This window comes from Macrotis lagotis, chromosome X (genome assembly GCF_037893015.1).
Source record: "Macrotis lagotis isolate mMagLag1 chromosome X, bilby.v1.9.chrom.fasta, whole genome shotgun sequence".
Lineage (NCBI taxonomy): Eukaryota > Metazoa > Chordata > Mammalia > Peramelemorphia > Peramelidae > Macrotis > Macrotis lagotis.
Genome location: NC_133666.1, coordinates 354,909,642 through 354,932,656, shown reverse-complemented (window position 1 = coordinate 354,932,656; position 23,015 = coordinate 354,909,642). Strand labels below are relative to the sequence as shown.

Here is a 23,015-nt window from a genome sequence, read left to right as displayed (position 1 = left end):
GTTTAGAAGACCTTGAAATTGATTAAAATACTGGGAAGGAGTTTTTATAAAACTGACTTAAATTTTTTTTCCATTGATTTTCTAAATATGTTGCATAAGACAAATGAATGTCCAACAAGATTAATTTAGTAATAATACTTTCTAAAATGAAATCTAAAATTAATACTGGTATTAGAAATATGATTAAGCAACTGCAGTAAATACCTTTTAACTATGATCTAATAGGCTAAACAAAAAGCTCTGATGCTATTGTGGAGTCAAAATAGGTATGTTACAAAACTCTGCAGCAGATATCCTCCTTAGGACTTTGGAAAGAACCTTGCACTTGATGTGCTGGGGGCTCTGACTTATAGATCCTTTTGAGGTACCTCACAAACATGTGCTCATTTGATTCTCACAATCCTCTGAGGTAGGTGCTTGTCCTACCCATTTGACATATGAGGAAACTGAGACTCAGAGGTGTGAAGTGGTGTCCAGGTTCACTCAGTTATACAGTATCTGAGGCAGAACTCAAGCCTAGATTTTCAAGACTCTCAGCCTGGTTCTTTATCTATTATACTATATTATCTCCAAGTATTTAGAAAGGATCTTTAGCCATGGGTCTACTTTTTACAGGTAATGCAAGATATGAAAGGGAAAGAAGGGAAAGTCTCAAAGGCTGCTCAGTTTGAATGTGGGCTGTCATAAAATGAAAGATAGATCAGATGAACTAATTAATAGGCAGGATGAAGCCCATGTTCACATAGAGATATGGGGAAGATAGCACTTTTCTAAGCATGAAAGGAAGCTAGTACTTTTATAATCATTTAATTGGATTATAAATGTCACCTCTACTAAGAGTTTTTTCCCCTTCCCTCTTCACTCAAGCTAAATATGTCCTTCCTACCGTTATGTTTATAGAAGTGAGAACCAAATGGGATGTGAGGCACCATGTAAACTTTAGAGTTCTTCAGATATCTGTACTAACTAAAGAGTACTAACTAAAAAGTCAGCTAAAAGTACTAATTAATGCCTAGAAGAAGTGACCATTTATAATCCAATTAACTGATTCAGCTTAATCTTGCTATAGAAGTCAATCAGAAATGAATGAGAGCTTAAGGCTGCTACTGTTGATCTTGTAATCTAATCATGAGTTGTAGTTCTAGTTTTATTGATCTTTTAAGACTATGTAGGACTTCCTCTTTATAGAAATAGTGAGTGACCACTTTGTGCTTGCCATGGTCCCAAGGGATTCTTGTGTGATAAGTTATAGAAGCAACTGCTGTCCATGAATATAGACAGATGGGAATTCAAGAGGCAAATGTTAGTCAAAGAATATAAGGAAAATGTTTTTTTTTATTCAAATCAGACTTTATAAGTAATTTCAAAACTATTATTCCAGAGATAAAAATCCACTTTAGTACTTCCATACAAGGTAATATCATTGGTGTGGAAACTTTCTCCAACCCTACCATCACAAAACATCTCCATCTTCTTGCACTGAAGTATTCTTATCCAAGTCTTTCAACCTTCCTCTATATAAGATATGCCATATTCATCTATTATCATTTGCCTTTACAATGTGAACACCTTCTCAAATCTCCTCTTCCTTTCATGTGTGTCCATATCTTTTACACCCACTCCTTGCTAAAGTCAACCTGCACATACTATAAACCTTTCCATTGCTCTTAGTTGTTGTTATTCAATTGTTTTCAGTTGTGTCGGCCTATTTGTGACCCCATTTAGGGTTTTCTTGGCAAGATTCTAGAATGGTTTGCCATTTTTTTCTACAACTCATTTAGAGATTTCAAAACTGAGGCAAATAGGGCTGAGTGACTTGTCCAGGGTCACACAACTAGTAATTGTCTGAGATCAGATTTGGATTTAGGAAGATGAGTCTTCCTGACTCCAGACCCAGCATTCTCTCCACAGTGTCACCTGGCAGCCCTAGTGTCCTTCAGGTCAACTGCAATTGTATTTCAGTGGCCTATAGTATTCTATGATTCTTGACCATAGAAAGTTATTGAGAGATGTATATTAATATAATTAATATATATAACATTAATATTAATAACACAATCACATTAATATTAACAATACATTATACCAATTAGTAAATTATCAATATATTATATAATTATAAATATTAATAATATAATTATAATATTAATATAAATATAATATATATTAGCATTAAAAATATGAGCTCTCATGGTGGAAAACATTTTAGGATTATTGTGAGTACAGTACAATTCCCTAAATGAGATCCAGTTCAGTCTCCTCTTCTTATTTAACTCTGGATTCTGTCCATTATCTAACAGCAGTGTTCATCTAACACAAGGGCAATATGTGTTTTTCATCCATTATGTTTTTCTTTGAGCTTGATAAAACCAATTTTCTTAAGATTATTAGATAGTCTTAGAGAATTAAATATTCTCAGATATTTACAGAAGATCTGGAAAGAAAATTTTCATCAGTCAAAGCCAGATAGAGAGAACTCCAGCTGAAGAAGGGAGAGGATAACAAAGGGACTAGAATTATCTCCCAAAGGACCAAATATTCTCTGACTGAATTCCTCAGGGAGGATGTAGATAATAACAACTAAATCTCAGGCTGTGACTTTTACCAAAGGGCATTATCCTGAGGGAACTGTGTCTAATTATTTCCATTCTAAGGTGTGTATATGGACAAAAGTTGAATTATAGGAGAAATGATTATTTTTCTATTAATAACTGACTACTAAATTATTATTAATATTTTCTTCTCTATTTCCTCATTCAGGAATCAGATCCCATAGACCAGACTCTAGAGGACATTGCTGATAGATGAGATGCCCAAATCCTCTAGGCACATGCTCTGCAATCTTGAGCAGGACCTCCCTCACAACAAAGTTCATACTTCTGTTTAAAAAGATTCTAATTAGGGTGAGTTCTTTTCCTTAGGAAATAAACCCATGTCATTGTCCCCCCTCCGATGAGGTTTAGGGCAACTCAGCTCATGAAGGACAAAACCAACCTGAGTCATCTGGGTAGAGATGGATTCCTTTGTCTAAACTGCTGGAGACAGCCAATCACACATCAATAATGACAGAACCAGACTCTCAGCAGGAGGAGCTGAAGGCTTTCAGCCTACCTCCTAACTTGAAAGTCCACCCCCTCATTAATTGTTCACCAATTAGAGTTGATCTTCACCTGTCAGGAGCAATTACTTTTCCAAAAGTATTTAAGCATTCAATAATCTCTATAGTTTTATATTTTTTACTGAGAGAGACCAATAAGCATTGATTATCAGCTGGCCTAATTAATAAATTGATAATTAATTACCCAGAAACTCTGTCTTCCAGGCTTTTCAGTCACTTAAGCTTTGTATGAACCATGGACCTAAAAGCACCTGGGATCTTCCTTGAGAAGTCATTAATCCTTATTTTAATTATATTTTTAAATTGATAACTTTTTTGTTATTTAATTTTTCTTTTATCCCTACCCAGAAAGAAATTCCTTAAAACGTTTTTTAAAAGTTGAAAAATGAAAGGAAAAAAAGTTGAGAAATGAAACTCAGGGATTATAAAGAAAGATTTGGGACTGTATACCACATTCTCCTGCCTTAATCTTAAATTCTCTTCAACCTCTAAAAAGATTATAAGGAATTTAGTTTTAAATTTAGACCTTATCATGGTAAAGACTTAGATTATTTCTAAACAGGCAAGAGATGATTTAGGAGTTTTGAGTAAGAAATCCCAAGGATGAAGTAATATATTTATGGTGATATATTTAGCAATTCACAATGTCACTTGAACTTAAAACAATGTCAGTCTAATTTAAAACCCTTTAGTATAGCTCTGGAAATCCTTAGAATCAAAGGGATTTTGGAACTGAATTCTGAATCAGGGATTCAGAAACTAGGTATGAACACATTCAGTTTTCTAGAAGACACTTTTGAAATACTGGAAGTAGAAAAGAATTTTCAATTAATGAAAAAAAATTACCACAAGCTTTGTGGTCTACCACAGACCAGTGCCAAGCTGAGATACTATCTGGAATGTTGATTAAATTCTTTATTTGAAATGTACATCGTGATACATCTTACTAGGTTAGGTGACACATTAGTGAGACAGATAAAGACGAAGCTTTTATATACTCTTCAAATAAAATTTGAAATAGATATATTGAAAAATTAGAACCAAGGAATAAATTACTCTATATCTACCACTTATTAAGGAAATCTACAGATTAAGAAAACTTTACATTTGTAAATTCTTTATATTAATAGCTTACATATATATATATTATATAGTTTTAGAAATACTTTATATACATTACCTCATTTTTTTTCAAGGCAAATGGGGTTAAGTGGCTTGCCCAAGACCACACAACTAGGTATTTATTAAGTGTCTGAGGCCAGATTTGAACTCAGGTACACCTGACTCCAGGGTCAGTGCTCTATCTAACTTCGCCACCTAGCCGCCACCTCATTTTGATTTCATTTATTTATCACAACTATCTTGAGTGTGGGGGTACTTAATAATTCCTAATTTACAGGTGAAACAACTGGGGGTCTGAATTACTAATTGTATTGATAAATATCTGGGATTGGGACAGTTAGGTGGTACAGTAGATAGAGCATGGGCCCTAGTGTCAGGAGGACCTGAATTCAAATTTAGCCTCAGTCACTTGATATTTACTAGCTATGTGACCTAGGGCAAGACACTTAACCCCTTGCCTAACAAAACAACAACAACAACAACAAAAGAAATATTTTCGTAGGATCTGAACTCAGATAATTTCATTAAATATTCATTTTGGATTATGCTTAGTTTTATTGGGTAGATTATTCTTGCTTGTATTTTTTACCTTCTAGAATATGACATTTCAAGGGCTGTGGATTAATCAGTCTATTTATTTATTAGGCATGTGAACAGTTTGACTTGATTAGAAATGTAAATAGCTTAACTTGATTGACACAATGACTAGTCATGATTCCAGACCCACCTCCTGACAGAGAGATAGACTCAGGTGCAGAAAGAGACAAATGTGTTTTTGATATGACCAATGAAGGAAATTAGTTTTGCTTGGCCATAAAGATTTGTTACAAGGGAGGTCAGAGGAATACTGTGGATCAACTAACTTTCCAAATAAAAATACTTCCCAGATCTTTAGTGACTCCAGGTTAAGAAAAAGTGGTAGCTAAACAACTTGATGTTAGGAAAAAACTTCCTAACGAAGTTGTTCAAAACCTAGGAGGTAGAGGGTTTTTTGAACTAGAGTTCTTTAAACAAAGATGGACCATCATTTATTGAAAACCTTGTGGAAAAAATTTTTTAATCATGTATAGGTCACTCTAGATAGTTCTTCAGACCCCTTCTTATATTTGAGACTTTATTAGAATATAACTAGCCTGGTCCCAAATCCCATAAACAAATTAGTCATTGGATTGCTCTTGCCAATCATTGGAAATGCCACCCAAGGGTCACTACTCTAAAGTAAAAGCTAAAATGATAGTTAAAAGGTCGAATCCAAAAGCAAAAGCAATTTTGGGAACCTACACATGATGCATGTAACCTCTAATTCTGCTTTTCAACAGAGCAGGAAGGAAGTTTTAGTGTTGCTATTTTTCTGGTTTCAGTCCCTCAAAAAAAATTATCTCAATAATGACAGCACAATTTCCAGGCAAACACAAGTCAGAGGGAAAAAGAGGTTGATAGTGGAATACAAATCAGATTTTACCTAGAATGAATTTTGTAGATTAATTGTTCAATAGTTATTTTTTTGTTCATAGAAATAAAATGAACCCACTTTTCAGTTTTTAGGAGAGATCAGAAATATATTAGGAGTCTTCCCCTGGGGCAACTAGGTGGCAGTGTATAGAGCACCAGCCATGGGGTCAGGGGGACCTGAGTTCAGATTTGACTTTAGACATTTAATTACCTAGCTGTGTGACCTTGGGCAAGTCACTTAAACCCATTGTCTGACAAAAACCAATTAAAAAAAGGCATTTTCCCCTACAGGAATGATGCCCTCAGTATATCTTGATTATTTAAATTTTTTTTTTAATTTCAAATTCTATTGTATCACATTCTAATATCAGCTATTGCCCTGGCTGAAGTGTTTTTTTTTTTTCAGAAAGGACTACTTCAATAACAAATGATAATGATTTGTTCTGATAGTCATGATATTCTTTCACTGATGTTATGCCTTTAACTTTTGGCTAGAAATCAAAAGAATATATTGTTGCTCTGAGCAGGTTCTCTTCCAAGATATAATCATACTTCTGGATCACTCACAGTCTAGATATATCCAATTCTTCTAACAACAAAATATTAGTGTTGGTCTGCCAAACAATTACGTCAGGGCATTCTCACCCATGGAAGATTTTCAGCCTCCTCCAAATGAACTCACACATCATCTCAAAATCTAGTTACCACTCTCAGTAATTGGAATCCAACAATAGAATAACAGACTTAGAAGGGACCCTATTATGATCATTTAGGACAGTGCTTTCATTTAATAGAAGAAATTCAGACCCAGATTGGTAACACAACTTACCAAATCACATAGACAGTTAGCATTAAGTTGGAACTACAATCCTGGTCTTTTTATTCCTAGGTTAGTGCCTTTTTTGATATATGCACTTTGCTACCTGAATCCCATGTTAAAGGTAATCTAAAGGTAAAGCTTTCTGATTTGAAAAAGGATATATCCCAGGTGTTAGAAATCATTATAAACCCTTTCATCATGGGAACAACAGCTACTTTGTTTACCTAAGTCAGTTAATTCAATTCAATTAATGATTTATTAAACTCTTTTTTCCATAGGTAAAACTTATAAGGCTTTTTATAACTCCTTCAAGGCTCTCCTTGTGCAGTGGTCTTATGGTCCGGCCTATAAAAGGTATAGTGGGGAGATAAAGATAAAGATGATATCAAGGAGAATTCTGAGTTCTAATCAGGAGCATTTAGGACATTTTTTATTTTTGGAGTCCTCCTATGTGCAGAACAGAATATTATATTGGGGTGCTTGGGTAGTTATGTAGAAAATAGATGTCTCTACATTTATAGCAATTAGCACAAGCACAAATTAATATGCAGGAAAGAAAAGATCCATTCTGCTATGGAAAAGTTTTTTATTAAAGAGATTTATGTATTTGTGTATTTGTGAGGGAGGTCAGTAAATAGCTTAGTTGAAAAAAAGTTAATCAACTTATTGGTTTATATTGTGAGAATGCTCATTTATGATAGCTTCAAGGGGCTAAAAGGGTGAAAGATTGTGGTTGTAGGTGGGAATAAATTCCAAAAAGACTTGGAAGCAGGAGTGGCCATACACTGTATCCCTTGACATTCCCAGGCAGATGCCTGTTTGTGGATGACTAAGTAGTTGAGTTAGCCTGAGAATGTGGTCCCATCTAATCTGGAGTCTTACTGGATGGGTGAAATAGGTTTGTTAATGAACTCAGAGAGCTTGAGTTTCTGCTATAATTAGGTTGGAGTACATACTAAAGGGCTTTAGCAAGGCATTTGGGTGCCACTTTTAAAAGTAGAAAAGGGACCCATGTTAGTAATTCTTGTAAAGATGTTACAAGCAGAATAATTTACTCAAATAAAAAATTTACTCAACTAAAAAACTGGATAAACTCACAGTGACTTGGGCACTACTTTGAGTATGAATTCATACAGAAGAATCCCCTAAAAGACAGATAACATATTATTTCTTTTATAATAATTTTAAAAATGTTTATTTAGGACAATGGGGTTAAGAGTGACTTGCCCAAGGCTACACAGCTAGGCAATTACCATATTTCCCCATCTATAGGACACACCTTTTTTTGAAAAGTTTGGGATCTAAAAACTGGGAGCATCTTTTACAGTAGATGTAGATTTCTTTTACTTGAATTTCCTGCTTTTTCATGCTTGTCTTTGCGCTCATTTATTTTTTTTCGCATTTGTCACTGGTATATTAAGCTACATTTTGCGATGTTTTCTGAGCCAGAAATGGATCAGAAAAGATATTCGTCCCGTGCTGAATTTAAGTCCAAAGTGATCCAGTTTGCAAAAGTAAATAGAAATTGTGCTGCTGAACAGTAGTTTGATCCTCCCTCAACTAAGACAACAACCAAAGACTGGCTACAGAAGAAGAAACCCTATTTAAAACACCATGGCAAAAGAAGTTCATGAGGGGCAAGGAAGTGGCCTGAATTAGAGAGGGAATTGAAGAGATGGATTGAAGAGCAAAAAGCAAGTGGAATTCTTGTGTCCACAAAGATGGTTCAGCAGGAGGCAAGAAGAATTGCTGATGAAAAAGATGTGACTGATTTCAAAGAAGGACACAATTGATGCTTCAGGTTCATGTAACAATGGACTAAGAATATGCCTATGCACTGGATCTGCCCAAAAGATGCCTGAAAGCTATGACCTTGAATTTCATGAGGAATAAAACTTGAGTTCAATAACTTTATGTAATACATTTTCTTCATATTTCTGGCTCCAAAATTTAGGTATTAAGTGGGGAAATCTGGTATTAAGTGTCTGAAGTCAGATTTGAGCTCAGGTCCTACTGACTCCAGGGCCAGTGCTCTATCTATCACACCACCTAACTGCCCCCCTATAATTATTTTCTACTAAAAAGGGGAAAGTGCTCTTTCAAAAAAGGGTTAGACAAAGGACCAAAAAAAGGGCAGTGCTTATAAGTTTATATATAGTAATGTGGTCTAGAGGATAGAAATCTGACCTCAAAGTTTTATTAAACTGGGTTCAGGTCCTACCTTGAATATATAGTGTTTGTGTGACTTTTGAAAACTATTTCAACTTTCAATGCTTCAAACAACTCACTAAAATTATAAATTGTCTATTAGAAGAAAATTTGCAGTAATAGAAGGATTTCCCTCATATCAATTTCTTTTTACTAAATGAAATTCCAAGTCAAATCTCTCCCCTCCCAAAATGTGTTTATATTGGTTCAAAAATTCTGCACTCAAATTTGTCCCCTCAATACAACTTTTTTAAAATAATTTTTTATCACTTTTTTATATAACTGAAAACTTTCCCAGTATTCCTTCTTCCCTCTCTTGCAAGTAACTATCTCATATAACAAATATTTTTAAAGAAAAAAGAATCAAGAAAGACAATTCTAAAATTTATAAAATAAAAATGGGGAGAATGGTCATCCTTGCTTTAATCCTGTATCTATTGGAAAAACTTCTAGTGTATTCCCATTGCATATGATACTTGCTTTTGATTTTGTAAATATTTTAATGTATATATATTTTAATTATATATATTTTAATTATATATATATATATATATATATATATATATATATATATGAACATATGTATTTATATATCTCTATATATCTGTGTTTGTGTGTATATACTCCCTGGGATGAGCTTCATTACTACTAGATATTTTCTATTCCCTAAGAATAATTATATGCACACATATATAGAGTTGCATACATATATACATATAAAGATAGGAACAGAAGAATGGCACCCACAGTTTTGGATCCCAAAATACATTAGACAATAAATACAAGGATCACCTAGAATTAGTCATCTCACAATGACTGATGCAATCTGATGCAAGCTGTGTAGAATATAATATGTATGGGTATGCATGTAAGCTATATATGTGTATATATATGTACAGTGTTGGGTCAAAAAGTAGCCATGTATGGGAAGAATTCCTGTTTCAGTAAATATTCCTCTACTCAAATCAAGTATATGCTTTCTTCTTTAACTTATACTAACTGTTACTACCCTGTTATTCTCTCCTCTGGCAGTGATTAAAGCTATTGGAAAAGCAAATATTGGAAGAGGACCCAGGGGATCTTATAAAAACATGATTTAATTTCCTTTCCATTGTATCCAAATAGATGTTTATCATTTTCATCATTCGAGACCCTGATCTAGTAAAAAAAAAGATTGTATTAATTTTGTGTTATCATTAAAATAAAAACACATTAGTTTTAGACCAAGATGAAAAGTTTAAATCTGAGAGCATTTTTCTTGATGAAACTCTATTTAGAATTTCCATTTTGTGACAATTATATCCAGTGCTTTATCCTTAAGAAATCATTTGCCCATACATAAGAAAAATAAAATAAAAATCATTTTATGCAGTTTTCAAATATTTAAAGTATCACTGCCTTAAGAAAGGTAAGAAAATGTGTGTTTATAAAGGTTAATGACATAATATGTAAAATAAAACTCATCATGAAAGTACTCTATTGAATTTGTGATTTCACTGGTGGAGGGAGTTCTTGGTAAATAAACTCTCCTCATCAATGCAAATTAGTAACTATTTGCAAATTATATTTTTAGGGACCTGCTTTGGAACATTGAGTGACTTGCCCAGGTTTTCTGAGTCATTATATATCAAAAACAACCCTTAAACCTAAATCTCCATTTCTTCAAGACTGGCTCTCAATCTGCTACATACTTGCAGTTTTCTTAGAGATGAACTGTTAGAGGAGATGCAAGAGAGATGTTTTGTTATAACACTAAGGAAATTATATAACTGAACTGACTGAGACATGGATTTGTCATATGCTGTCTTGATTTCAAATGTGTCAGGAGATGTAGACGTTTGGAAAGTCTGTTGTTATTCACCATTTGTTTACTAATGCCATATTAGTCTGATTTAGTTGTATCAATCAATAAATCAAGTAACAGACATTTATTAATTACCTAATATGTGCCAGATACTATGTTAGGTGCTAGGGATAAAAAAAAATGATTTTTAAAAAATTTCTTACTGACAAGAAACTAGATGATGACTAAATATTTTTTTCTAGACAGACCTTGTGATCCTCCCACTCTTATGTAGTTTTTTTTTAGGTTTTTGCAAGGCAAATGGGGGTTAAGTGACTTGCCCAAGACCACACAGCTAGGTAATTATTAAGTGTTCCTGAGGCCGGATTTGAACTCAGGGACTACCTGACTCCAGGGCCGGTGCTCTATCCATTGTACCACCTAGCTGCCCCCTTACGTAGAGTTTTGTTCAGTCATGTCCAAGTTTCCCTTTGCAGTTTTCTAGAAAAATATTAAACCCATCTAGTTCTTTGTCAGTAAGAATTTTTGAAATCATTAATTTATATTATATACAAATTTGAAGGTGATTCCTTAATCAAACATGCCTTTTTGTTTGAATTCCACTATTTTTTATTGTTCATTTTTTCTTAATACTAGCCAGACAGCTTGATCTCTTGCCATTCTGGTGGAGGCCATTTTGACATGAAAAAGTAAAAAAAAAAAGTATATTAGGGACAAAATCTAAATCTGTGAACACCATCCTATAATGAGATAACTATGATATTTCATAAAATCAATCTCAGTCTAGCCTAGCTAAATGAAGCTGGTGACATACCTATGGTCCACTGCCAGATTCACTCTAGTCTCTGTTAAGATAAATGTAACATGGTTTTGCTTTTTTTTTTTTTTTGATTCATATGTATCTATGGCCTAATGATGGGCCATAGTCAGTGAACTGATGCATTATTCTCAACCAAATTATTTCTCAGTTTAACCATTATCATCAGGGGGAATCCTAGCACATCAAAAATGTATTAGAAAAAAACAACAACATGATAATTAATCTTAGTGAGGAAAAGAGCCAGGGGCATTTTATCAGCTGCCAGATTGACCACATATCCTTTGGATTTATTGACACCTGTTTAATAAAGTAGCAGTCACCAGTTAAGTAAATAAATTGTAAACTAATCCAGAAAAAGGTCTCCAAGCTATTGAGTATATAACTTCTGTTGATGATTTATGGGGAAGTATACAAGAATTATACAGTATGAGAAAGGACGGTGGAGGGGCAGCTTTGCATTAGTGGAGGGAACGATTATTAGAGAAACAAATTAAACATTCCTTCAGAAATCTGTTCCTCCTTCTAAATCCTTTATGCTAATAGCACCACTATTCATCTAGATGTCTAAGCTCAAAACCTCAAGGAGAGTGTTGATTCTTCCCCTCTCCTACACAGCCATTCAAATCTACCTCTTTCAGATAGTATGAATAACTCTGGGTCTGATTTTCTATGATTCTCAAATCTTAGAATAGTAGATTTAGAATAGGAAAGTTCTCCAGAATTCAATGAATATAAGCTGCTCATTTTATAGAAGAGGAAAGAAAGCCTACATATATTAAGTGACCTACCTAGATAGGATTCAGAGGCTCGTTAAACCATTGTTCCTCTACTTCTTGTCTTCTCCTGTCATCAATGCTCTACTTCAGGCCTACAGTGTTGGGTCAAAAGGGTACTATTTAAAAATTTTAGTTTATTGTATCTTGTTTCCTACTCTCATTCTCTCCAAGACATTCAAAATGATTTTTCCCCCTAATATATGATTCTGATCATATAAGTCATCTGTTCAGATTTCTTCTACTTTTCCTCTTCCCTATTATTTCCCATATATTTTCATCTTTTCTCACCTCCTAGCACTCTGTACACCAGCAAAGGTGGAACACTCATCTTTTCTCTCTCCTTTTTCTATCTTTCTCTTCCCCTACCTTTAATTAAGATTTCATTCTCTGATAGAGCTACTCCCTGAAATCACCCTCCCACATCTCTCCATCTTAATGAAGCTGTCCTAGTCTTTCTCATCCCACTTCTAACTCCAACTAGAAGAGACTTCTCTATATATGAATTTCTTATAGTGTTTTGATAATCCTATTCTTTAACCATATCACATTCAAATTGTGATACACTATAAAATAATACCTCTGGGAAAGCTAGGTGGATAGAATGCCAGACCTGGAGTAAGGAAGACTCATCTTTCTGAGTTCAAATCTGGCCTCAGACACTTAATAATTACCTAGCTGAACCTCATTGCCTTGTAAAAACTTAAAAAAAAAATTAGTTCTCCTGGTTCTTCTTCCTTCATTTTGCATTAATTCATATAAATCTTTCCATTTTTTTTCTGAAACCATCCTGGTCATCATATCTTATAGCACAATATTACCCTATCATAATCATATTCCACAACTTGGTCAACCATTCCTCAATTGATTGATATCGCCTGGATTTCCAGTTCTTTTCACCATAATAAAGAGCTACTAGAAATACTTTTGTACATGCAGATCCTTTTCCCTTTTCTTAATCTCTTTGAATTATGGACCTATTGTTGGAGGGTATTCACGGTTTGTTTGCTCTTTGGACAAAGTTCCAAATTGGCTTCCAGAATTTTTGGACTAGGTTCACAATTCCACCAACAATGCATTAATTTTAATTAATTGTTGTTAGTGGTGTATAGTGTTCTGGTTCTGCTCATTTAACAAGTTTTTTCTGAAATCCTATCCCTCATGATCTCTCTCTCTCTTTTTTAGGTGCTTTTTTTTTTTTTTGTGAGGCAATGGGGCTAAGTGGCTTGCCCAAGGCCACACAGCTAGGTAATTATTAAGTGTCTGAGGTCAGATTTGAACTCAGGTACTCCTGACTCCAGGACTGGTGCTCTATCTACTGTGCCACCTAGCCTCCTCATCCTCATGATTCCTTATAGAACAGTGGTATTACATGTATATACCACAATTTGTTCAGTCATTCTCCAACTGATAGGCATGCTCTCAATTTCAAATTCTTTGTCACTTCAAAAAGAACTACTATGAATTATTTTGAACATGTGTGATTTTTATCCTTTTTCATCGTCTCTTCAGGATCCAGACCTAGTAGTGGTATTGTTGGATAAAAGGACTTGCACATTTTTATAGTCTTTTGGGCATAATTCCAAATTGCTCTCCAGAAAGGCTGGATCAGTTCACAACTCTACCAACAATATTGATAATTTTCCTTTCTGGTCTTATTGACTAATCTGAGAGGTGTGAGGTGGTACCTCAGAGATGATTTAATTTGCGTTTCTCTAATCAGAGCAATTTTTCATATGACTATAGATAACTTTCATTTTATCATCTGAGAAATTCTCTTACAAATCCTTTGGTCATTTATCAATTTTCCCAGAAATGATTATTAAATGGTGAGTTCTTACCCCCAAAGCTTGGATTTTGGGGTTTATCAAACATTAGATTACTTTGGTCATTTACTACTGTATATTGTATACCTAATATATTATACTGATCTACCACTCTTTAGCCAGTACCAGATTATTTTGATGATTGACATTTTTTGTGATATAATTTGAATTTGACACTGGTAGGTCACTTTCTTCACAATTTTTTTTTATTGATTCTCTAGCTATTCTTGACCTATTTTTCTCCCAGATGAATTTTGTTATGACTTTTCTTAGTTCTACAAAATAATTCATTGCTAGTTTGATTAGTATGGCATTGAATAAGTAAATTAAGTAGAATTATCATTTTTATTATGTTGGCTCAGCCTTCCCATAAGCAAATAATTTTTCTATCTATTTTTATTTGTGTGAAAAGTGTTTCATAATTGTTCATATCAACATGGAGGGATGATCAATCTTTGATCCTTACTTGTGGACTCCTAAGCATTTTATATTGTTTTGTTGGATTTTATTATTTTATTTATTATATTTTATACTTATTTTAAAAGGAATTCTCTTTCAGTTTCTTCTTTCTGAATTTTATTTGAAATGCTAATGAAATGTTAATCAATTTTATATCTTGCAACTTATAACTCTGCTGAAGTTGTTAATTGTTTCAATTAATTTTTTAGTAAATTCTCTAAAATTCTCCAAGATACTATCATATCATCTTCAAAGAGTTATAATTTAATTTTTCATTGTTTATTCTAATTTCTTCTTTCTTTTTCTTCTCTTATTGATATAGTAAGCATTCCTAGCACAATATTGAATAAAAATGGTGATAATATATATACACTTGCTTCACCCCTGATTTTTTGGGGAAGGTTTCAAGTTTATTCCTATTACAAATAATGTTTGCTCTTTAGATCCTACTTATTTTTATAAAAAACTCTATTTCTATCTATCTAGTGTTTTTCATGGAGTGGGCATTATATTTTGTCATAGATCTTTTTTGCATCTATTGCGATAATCTCATGATTTTCATTAATTTTGTTACTGATGGCCAAGTTTCATAAAAATTGAACTAGCCTTGTATTACTGTCATGAATCTCTCTCTCTCTCTCTCTCTCTCTCTCTCTCTCTCTCTCTCTCTCTCTCTCTCTTTCTCTCTCTCTCTCTCTAGGTTTTTTGCAAGGCAAATGGGGTTAAGTGGCTTGCCCAAGGCCCTACAGCTAGGTGATTATTAAGTGTCTGAGGCCAGATTTGAACTCAGGTACTCCTGACTCCAGGGCTGGTGCTCTATCCACTGCGCCACCTAGCTGCCCCTGATATGAATCTCTCTTGATGGTAATGTATGAACTTTGTGATATATTGCTATAATTGCCTTGCTAGAATTTTTTAAAAATTTGTTCATTACTATTCATTAAGAAGATTAGTCTATAGTTATCTTTCTCTGTTTTTGCTCTCCCTGGTTTAGGTATCAAAATCATATTTGTATCATAAAGTGAATTTGATAGAACTTCTTCTTTGCCTATTTTTTTCAAATAGTTCTGTAGTATTGAGATTAATTATTCCTTAAATGTTTGGTAGAATTTGTGAATCCATCTGGTTTTGGGGATTTATTTTTAGATAGCTTATTCAATTTTCTTCTCCTACGATATGGTTATTTAAGTTTTCTATTTCTTCTTCTGTTAATCTGGATAGCTTATATTTTTGAAAATAGTTATCTATTTTGCTTAGATTGTCAATTTTACTGATACATAACTTGGTAAAATAACTTCTAATAATTGCTTTAATTTCATCTTCTTTGGTGCTGCATGCATTCTTTTTATTTTTGATACTAGTAATTTGTTTTCTTCTTTTTTGTATATAATTATCCATTGGTTTATCCATTTTGTTGTTTTTTCATAATACTACTATATTTACCCATTTAAAAGACTCACCTTACTTTTAAGGTTCAAAATTTGAAAAAAATGCACTACATAAAATTATTGAACTCACATTTTTTTCATCATGAAATTCAAGGACTTCTGCTCATAGCTTTCAAGCATCTTCTGGGCAAATCTGGTGCATGGACACATTCTTGGTCCATTCTGTTTCATGAACCTGAAGGACCAATTGTATTCTCCTTTGAAATAAATAACTTCTTTTTCATTAGCAATTCTTCTGATCTCATGATAAACCATCTTTGTGGACACAGGAATTTCAACAGCCCTTTGCTCTTCAATCCATCTCTTCAATTCCCTTTCTAAATCTGGCCATTTGACTGAATTGCCTCTCATGGCCTTCTTCTACCATAGCATTTTCAGTAGGGTTTCTTCTTCCTGTAGCCATTTTCAGATTGTTTTCTCATTTGGAGGAGGACCAAACTGACATTCAGCAGTGTGATTTCCACTCACTTTTGCAAACTGGATCACTTTGAACTTGATTTCAGCACTGGATAAAAATCTTTTCTGAGTCATTTCTGGGCAGAGCGTGGCAAAATGTAATATAATATACTAGTCACAAATGGAAAACAATGAACACAAAGATTACAAGCATGAAAATGCAAGTAAAAAAATCTAAAACCAGTGTATAAGATGCTCCCAGTTTTTAGACACCAAATTTTTTGAAAAAGCATGCATCATATATGGGGAAACATGCTACTTCATCAACACTTTTCCTAAGAGTACTGCATATAATGAAGCCATGTTGGTTTAAATGGCTTTTCCTAGAGTTGAAGGCTAGCTTTGTCATTTTGAAGCTAGAAATGGCTGCTTTCATTCATGAAGCTGAACTCATTTTTTTTCAAGTAAATATCAGAGTTCTTCTGCCTGTTCATCTGACCTGATCCTCTGAAATTAAAAGAAAATTGCTTTGTACCCCAAGTATTTTCTTCTGAAAAAAAGAAATGAATGAAAACATCCTTCTAGTATTCATCTATGTGAGATGATTTCATTTTTCCAAATTGTACTCCCTCCCCTCGGCCCTTTCCAGCTTTCAGCTGATTCCTTCAGTGATATCATTTCTTGATAATAGATCTATTATTTGAACTTTTTCTTCAATCTCTCTATATTTCAATGCCATTGAAGTACTACCCTGTCTACTCAGTTTTAAATTATTTCTAGACAGTTATCCCATCCCACTTAAAGTAAATAATAGGATGCTATACCCTGGATACTTTAATCAGTGTGACTTCATCTAAATTATTCATTTGGTGGAATGATGATGATAATGATGATGATGATGCTTGTACTTCATAATCAGCAAAGATCATTGCATCAGATACATATCAACTTGATCTGTATATTATGTTTATTATAGTGAGAGAAGAGTCATTGAAAGGCAGCTCCTCATTTGCCTTTTCCTGAACTGGTTCACCTCTTAGCCTGGTTGACAAGAAACAGGACTTATGGCTCAAACACCTCCACTGAAGCAATTAATCAACCAATAATAGGTATACTATGAAGGAAAAATCCTTTATCTCTTTAGATGTATTTGAAAATCATTCTGTGAATCTTATTAAAAAACAAACAAACAGTAAGTTAGCTGGAATTGAGCCAGAAGAGAAAATTTCAACCAAATCCCAGAGAAGGAATTACTTGGGCAGTAGGGAAGGACTCAACTTCAACCCTGGTCTCCATCTCTCTTCCTCTCTTGCAAACATCATGACCAGGGTGGGACCTGGAGCTTCAGATTCCTGGGGTCAAGGACTTTTTCACTGGTATCCAGCAGTCTCCCCAGGACAGCAGTGGCTGGTGGTGGTATCCACTTCCAAGGATAATCTGGATTTAGAGAAAAATCAGATGCAAAGCTCTCTAAGGATCCTGTAATCAAAATTATACCATACCTAAGAAGATGATCTTGAGAACTCAGCAAAAGGACATCCAAGAGCTATGAGTTACCTCTTTTTCATGTACTCTCCATTTTTTCCTCCCCTGCCCTCCTCTTTCCCCCTTTTTAATACTTGAAAGGTAAGATAAATTTCTGAACTTAGCTGGGTGTTTGTGTAAATTTACTCTAAGCCAAGTCTGATGAGAGGAAGATTCAGGTGGCTCTCAGCTGCTCCCTTGTTCACCTCTATTACAATAGGTCTTTTGTACCTCTTAGTGTAATGAAATTTACCTCATTCAATCTCCTCCATCTTCCCATCTGCTAACTCACCCCTTTTCAAGGAGGTATTGTTTTTAAATCATTCTATTTGAGTCACAGAAAAGTCATGAGTGTCCATCCCTTCTGGCTAAGTTTATTTTCTCTCAAGAGTTATGAGAATCTTCCTCCCAGGAGGGAATATAGTCAGTTTCATCTTATTGCATAGCAGTTTTTTCCCTTTACCCTTTTTTTAACCTTTTCATGTGTCTCTTGAGCCTTCTGTTTGATGTCCAAATTTTCCTTTAAGTTCTGTTTTTTCCATCAGTAAATTTTGGAAGTCTCCCACTTCATTAAATGTCCATCTTTTCCTGGAAGAGAAGGCTCAGCTTTGCTGGGTAGTGGATTCTTAGCTGCATTCCAAGCTCCCTTGCTCTTGGAACTATCTCATTCCAGGCCCTTCAATCCCAGGTCTTGTGTAAATCTTACTGTGGCTTCTTAGTATCTAAATTGTTTCTTTCTGGTTGCTTGTAGGATTTTTTCTCTTTTATCTAATAGTTCTGGAATTTGGCCACAACATTCCTTGATGTTTTCATTTTAGGATCTCTTTCCAGAGGGGATTGATGTATTCCTTCAATAATGAATTTGCCCTCTGGTTCCATGTTATCAGGGCAGTTTTCCATCACTATATCCTGTAATATTAAGTCCAGGCTTTTTTTCTCTTCAATGCTTTCAGGAAGATCTATAATTCTCAGGTTGTCCCTTCTTGATCTATTCTCAAGGTCAGTGAGTTTGATGATGAGGTATTTTACATTTTCTTCTATTTTTTTCGATTTTTTAGTTTTAACAGACTCTGTTAACTCTTCATGCTGTCTCATGAAGTCAGTTTCCACAGACTCCAATCTTTTTTTTAAGAGAAGGATTTTCTTCATTTGCCTTCTGTAACTCCTTTTCCAATTGGTCAATACTATTTTTGAAAGAGTTTTCCATTTGACCAATTGAGGTTTTGAGAGAATTATTTTCTTTTTGCATCTGTCCAATTGTATTTTCCAATGATTTGTTTTCTTGTTGCAAGGTATTAATTGTCTCTCCCAAATTTTCCAATTGATATTTATTTATTTATTGCAGTGCAATAGGGATTAAGTGGCTTGAACAAGGCCACACAGTCAATTATTAAGTGTCTGAGACTGGATTTGAACTCAGGTATTCCTGACTCCAGGCCCAGTACTCTATCCACTATGCCACCTAGCCACCCCAATGATTTTTAAACTCCTTCCTTATTTCTTCAAAGGTTTTTTTTTGAGCCATAAGTCCTGTTTCCTGTCAACCAGGCTAAGAGGTAAATCCAATGGTCTGGGGACCAGATCATACTCTCCTCAGAGGTTCTAGGTCTTTCTGAGTTAAGGTCTTTTCCTTCTAAGAATTTTTTTATGGACCCTCCTTTTCTCTGAACTTTCTTTATTTTCCTAAGCCCTTATGTTGGCCAGGGTCTGGTTCATAGAGGTTTGTTGTTGAGATCCATAGAGACTTTACTCACTGGTTTAGCAAGTGGGTTGGCCAGTAGGCTGTGTTAGTTGCTTTCTCTGAAATGTCTGTGACCTTAATTTGAGGCCCTCTTCCTTAGCCTGGAGGGGGTAGATGAAGCTGTAGACTACTTTTATCTTTGACCAATGGTGGGTTTTGCCCTAGGGCAAGGTAATTGCTCATGCTATTCACATCTGAGGGAAGTCTGCTGTTCACACCTTAGCCTGGGGCAGAGGTGGGCTGTAATTTTATTTATTCTGGGAAGAGGCTTCAACTGAAGGAAGGTATGACTGAAGCTCTCCTGCACTGGAACTCTACCTCCAACTCTACAGGCAAAATTGAGACCATCAGTGCCACAACCAATGCCTCTGCTCCTTAGTTGGCCAACCAATCAGGCTTGCCCTGCTTTTAGGCATTCAGGCTCTAGTCTGCCCCACTGATAAGGCTAGTAGAGCTCTCTGACTCTCACCCACCCTGTTGCTGATGAGGTGGGTCACCTTTCAGGGTCTCAGGATCTCACCTGTCCTGCTGATCAGGCTAGTGGAGCTCTCAGGCTCTGACCCTGTCCTGTACTCCTGGCAGAGCCCATCCTCAGAGCCCAGCTCACCCACAATCTTGGAGGACAAACCTTGAGGTAGATCTTCTCCTAGTTTCTCTTCCTGGGTTTTGTAGATCAGATTTCTATTAAGAGGTTTGTTTCATATTATTTATAAGGGAAGATCAGGAGACTAGCACTGTGCCTATCTTCTCTCCACCATCTTGACCAGAATTCCTCATGTATTCTCCAAACTTGAGCCCACTTTCCCCTGGATTCTGTGTGCATTGATGATAAAATGAGTTATAGACTATGGGGAAGTAGGTTTGTTACCAATTATCCTTACTATATGATCTTAATTTATAATCTTTTCAAAAACTAATTAATTGCCTAACTAATTGATATCAATAATAGGGGAAATATACTTGCAGGCACTTATGAGATGCAGCGTTAGGAAAAAGGACCTTCAAACCCCTCAGTGCCTCCTCTACAACACTAAGAAGAATGGGATAGCTATTTTCTATTAGTGTGACTCAGACTATTAGCATGACTATGGGTTGGAGTGGGAAACTTTACCTTTAGAGTGGGGGTGGGGAACTTTTTTCTGACACAGGCCATATGGATATTTATAACATCATGGGCAAGCCATACAAAATTTTCAACTTAAAAATTAGCCTGCTATATAGTGCCTAGATTTATTGAATTTCAAGTCCTACCTGCAATTGCCTTGGCAGCATCAGACCAAATGATTTCTCAGGTCTTATAAAGCTGAACATTCCCCATCCTGCATGTAGCATGTACATGCAAAGTAGAGGCCTAAGAAAATCATTTAGGTAATTCAAGATCAAAAATACTTTTTTTGGAGAATAAAAGAAATAATTTTGAGAGGATTCAGATGCTTGAATGAGTTGCAAAGTTATTCCATTTCTGTATCTCAGTAGCTGAAAGTGGAGCATCAGGAAATGCTACTTTTAAAAATATATAGTCATTTATTTGGTCTTTGCTTAGAGACTCCCCCTGGCAATTTCATAGAAGTTATCCATTTGAAGTCATTTTAGAGGAATCTAGAAGCCTTGGTATAAACCCTTAGGACTAGAACCCTAAAGAAACTAAATGATACAAAATGTAGACACTGTGCTCTACTTGAACCTCACAAAGCACTTTTTAAAGCTTTGGCAATTCACTAATCATATACTCTTATGTTTTGTTATCTTTTCCAAGTGTCTTCTTTCTCATCCTATTAGACTGTAAGTCTCATGAGAGCAAATACCATGTTTTCTGTAAACTTTTATCTTACTTTGGAGCTGTGTCAGTGTTCAAATCATATGAAATCATGAAAAACTTTTAAATACAGTCTTATCAAATCAAACTCAAACCCTCTCCATTCTCATGGTAGTCCCTTCTTTTACATCCCAAGTGACATTTCTTTGCTTGTTGACTGCTGACTGTTATACTATAGTTCTGATTCATGCCTCTGATGGAATACCATATCCCAACTCTGGTCACTCAAGTTAGTTTATGATATTTTGGGTAAATAAGTTTGATCCTTGTCCATCTAACCCAAAGTTTCCAGACTTTCCCTAAACAAATGCCTTCAAGCTTTATCTTTTCCTTGCTTCCTTTCTCCCTCAGGGGGCATTAAGTTTATTTCAAGAATTTAGAGAGCTAAGACTTCTAGAGAAAAGAGCAATTCCTATCCTGGGGGAAGACAAGAATAACCCACATTTCTCCTGAATCCCTAAGAGTTCTTGGAGTTAAAGATACATCAAAGGGAGAGAGAAGATTCAAATTTTACTCAGCCTCTCTCTCACAATTAAAGTGACTTATGCAAGAAACACTACAACCTAGCAGATAGTGTAAGGCATTAGAACCATACTAACCTCTATAACACAAATTGGTTGAGACAACTTTATGCGCCTATAAATTGCAGAAAAGACATCAACCTGTATTGGTAATGACCTAATATTATCTTTAATTATTATCTCATTTGATCTTCACAATAAACCCTAGGAGGTATGTGCTATCATTATTCCCATTTTACAGATAAAGAAACTGAGGCACAGAGGTGTCAAGTCACTTACCCAGGGACATACTGCTAGGAAGTGTCTGAAACTGGATTTGAATCCATGTCTTCCTGACTCCAAGCTGGTTTCCTATCTCTCCTTAGAAAGTGCTAATCCCAGGGAATTCCCATCTACTAATTCTAAAAAGTGTTTCTTTCAATGGGAGGCCAAGTCTTATGAACAATACCATAGCACTGAACCTTTCTGAGAGTTTCTGAGAGGTAAAAATAGGGACTCATCAAATTTGGGGATGTTGTGTAAGTTGTGTAAGTAGTTCCAGAGAGGAAGTTATACAGCAAAGAGGCAACAGTGACTGGAGTGGCTGGAAGAGCAAGAGCTCCCTTGGAATGTAAAGAGTTGACCCCAACTCAGATTCAGGTTCAATTTCATTAGTCCCTTAAGTGTCATATATGTTTTGGTGGGTCTAATTTTTGTATCTGGGATCCAATAAAATCTTTACATTTTCTGAAATTGAAAAAATACAGTATAAAATGTGATAATAAAATGATTTACAAAAAAAAAAACTACATAAATATCAGTTATTTCCTATATAGTGAAATAAGGACTGTCCTATGGAATATCTATTTGGTACTTTGGATGCTTATATGAGAGATGAAATCCTTTTAGATCTATGAAACCAAAATATGAACTATATATAGAAATTTTCTTCTTACAAGTCAGGGTGGGAGCAATTAGTCAAAGAGATAGTTCAACTTAACATAAATTTGGTTCAGTTTATTGAAAGAAAAAAAGGAAATTTATTTTTCAATTTCATGTTTTATATATATATATATATATATATATATATGAATCAGACAAGCAATTACATAAGAAAATTGAATTCTTTCCATTGTCAAACATATATTTGACTTGTATTTTTTGACTTAACTAAGAAAAAAAGAAAAC

General features: G+C 34.7%; 1 pseudogene; it reads left to right on the top strand.

Moving 5' to 3' along the window:
• The window catches only part of LOC141499112 (inosine-5'-monophosphate dehydrogenase 2-like), a 93,963-nt pseudogene that overhangs the window by 12,227 nt on the left and 58,721 nt on the right, over positions 1 to 23,015 (top strand).